This window comes from Aotus nancymaae, unplaced genomic scaffold, assembly GCF_030222135.1.
Source record: "Aotus nancymaae isolate 86718 unplaced genomic scaffold, 86718_ANA_hifiasm-v0.15.2.pri h1tg000073l, whole genome shotgun sequence".
Classification (NCBI taxonomy): domain Eukaryota; kingdom Metazoa; phylum Chordata; class Mammalia; order Primates; family Aotidae; genus Aotus; species Aotus nancymaae.
This window is the reverse complement of record NW_026988488.1, coordinates 3,244,131-3,247,216: the sequence shown is the minus strand read 5'-3', so window position 1 is coordinate 3,247,216 and position 3,086 is coordinate 3,244,131.

The following is a 3,086-nucleotide window of genomic DNA, read 5'->3' as shown; positions in this document are numbered from 1 at the left end:
CAAAATGTGCACTCTACGTTCTGGTTTATAACCTGCGATTTTTCACTCAACAGTATTCTTGGGCATCTTTGCATGACAACTAATATAGGTCTATTTCACCATTTTATGTGGCTTCACAGTGTTTCATACCATGGATGTATCATAGTTTATTTACTCTGCTATCAAAGGACACTGGGTTGTTTTCAATTTTGCATTATTAAACAATTTTGTGATAAATAACCTTAGGCATATATTTCTACACACTTAGCTACATTTATTCCTCAGTAAACAAATTTTAAATTTTGATACATGTTGTCAGTCTCCAGAGAGAGTTTTCTAGCTTCCATTTCCGTGAGCAATGGATACAAGAGCTATTATCCCCACATGCTCATCAATGCTTGGTATCATCAGTCAATTTCTGTCATTATGCTAAAAAAAATACCCTTCCCCCGCCTTTTTTTTTTTTTTTTTTTGAGACCAAGTCTCACTCTGTTACCCAGGCTGGAGTGCACTGGCATGATCTCAGCTCACTGCAACTTCTGCCTTTCAGGTTCAAGTGATTCTCCTGCCTCAGCCTCTCAAGTAGCTGGGATTATAGGCACACACCGCCATGCCCGGCTAATTTTTGTATTTTTAGTAGAGATGGGGTTTCGCCATGTTTGCTAGGCTGATCTCAAACTCCTGACCTCAATTGATCTGCCTGCCTTGGCCTCCCAAAGTGCTGGGATTACAGGCATGAGCCACCGTATCTGGCTTATCATTTCTTTTGAATTTGCTTTAATTTAACTATTGCAACACAAAATAATTTATTTTTATGTAGTCAACTCTATCAATAAAATAATACTTATTATTTCTGACTTAAGCTAAGTTTTTTTGTTTAAGACAGATTCTTACTCTGTCGCCTACGCTGTAATGCAGTGGCGTGACCTTGGCTCACTGCAATCTCTGCCTCCCAGGTTTAAGCAATTCTCGTTCCTTAGCCTCCCAAGAAGCTGGGATTACAGGCATGAGCCACCATGCCCAGCTAATTTTTGTATTCTTAGTAGAGATGGAGTTTTGCCATGTTGACCAAGCTGGTCTGGAACTCCTGACCTCAAGCAATCTGCCCACCTTAGCCTCTCAAAGTGCTGGGATTACAGATGTGAGCCACTGTGCCCATCCCTGTGCTAAGATTATAAAATTACTAATCACCGGGTGCAATGGCACGTGCCTGTAGTCCCAGCTACTCGGGAGGCTGAGGTGGGAGGATCGCTTGAGCCCAGGAGTTCTTGGCTGTAGTGAGCTATGCCAATTGGGTGTCTGCACTAAGTTCAGCATCAATATGGTGACCTCCCGGGAGCGGGGGACCACCAGGTTGCCTAAGGAGGGGTGAACCGACCCAGGTCGGAAACGGAGCAGGTCAAAACTCCCGTGCTGATCAGTAGTGGGATCGCACCTGTGAATAGCCACTGCACTCCAGCCTGGGCAACATAGCGAGACCCTGTCTCTGAAAAAAAATAAAAAATAAAATCACTAATCCATATTTCTTTCTAGTACATTTAGGCCACCATACCTTGCCTCCTCTTTCCTCTTCCCTCCATCAGAACTCACTATCTGCTACCCACTCCCCTCTGCTTCCTGCTAGGTGACTGATAGATTAAAGCTGATAAACTGAGATATGCTAATATCAGGCCACCGGCTATGCTGTCCTGACATTTTAATAGGGAATTATTGGAGAAGCAAGTGTTATCCCACAGGGGTATCTCTCTAACGGTGACATTTGGAGTGCTGAAACAAGTATGTGAGGGAAATGATTTGGAGGCAGCAGATTCAGGGAAGTGGGACGGTTTAATAGAAAGAGTATGAAGTTTCAAAATGAACAAATCTGCATTTTGAGTCCCCACACTAGCTGTGTGATGTTGGCAATTTATTTCCCTTCCTAAGATCCAGTTTCTTTATCCATAAAATAAGAAGACTGCTATGTGTTCTTTTTTTTTTTTCTTTGTTTTGATACGGAGTTTCCCACTGTTGCCCAGGCTGTAGGGCAGTGGCGTGATCTCAGCTCGCTGCAATCTGCGCCTCCTGGGTTCCAGCAATTCTCCTGTCTCAGTCTCTCAAGTTGCTGGGACTATAGGTGTGTGCCACCATGCCTGGCTAATTTTTTTGTATTTTTAGTAGAGGTGGGGTTTCTCCATGTTAGCCAGGATGGTCTTGATCTCCAGACCTTGTGATCCGCCCTCCTCGGCCTCCCAGAGTGCTGGGATTACAGGCGTGAGCCACAGCACCTGGCCTACTATGTGTTCTTTATGGTTGTCACTTGTTTGCCATGAGTGTCCTTCCTTTCTGGTCTCTTTCACTGGGGCACCCCTAGCATCTAGCACAGCACCAAGCAGATAGTAGGTGCTCACTAAATGTTTATAATCTGAATTAATGGACATGTGAGAAAGTAGATGGCAAACAGTAGGTTCTATGTACAGTGGGTCCCGCGCTTACCTTCCTTCTCAGAATCCTCCCAGATCATGCCTAGCCTTCAGCTACCTCTCATGAAAGAAAGCTCTTACATTTCTACTTCCTCCAACATCAAACAGTTAAGGACTGTCTTCTGTTTCCCGATTAAGCTGTTGAGGTAGCCAAGAACCCCTGTACTAAGGAGGATCTGGAGTCAAAGACTTCACTCTGTTTCCCTTGGTGGGTCAGGTCTTGCTGTCCAGGAGGTGCCAGTCTTCTCCAAGAGCACCACACAATACCCACAAGCTGGCTTAGAAGCCAGGAGTCCTAGAGTCCATGTCCTTCCCACTTTCCTGGCAGACAGCAAACCACCAACTTGGGAGATTCATATTTGGGTCCTGGCTCTTTTGCTTATTTACCTTGCAACCTTAGAAAATGAACTTTCAGGCCAAGCATGGTGGCTCACACCTGTAATCCCAGAATTTTGGGAGGCTGAGGCGGGTGGATCACCAGAGGTCAGGAGTTCGAGACCAGCCTAGACAACATGGTGAAGCCCCATATCTACTAAAAATACAAAAAATTAGCTGGGCATGATGACATGCACATGTAATCCCAGCTACTCAGGAGGCTGAAGCAGGAGAATTGCTTAAATCCGGGAAGCGGAAGTTGCAGTGAGCCAA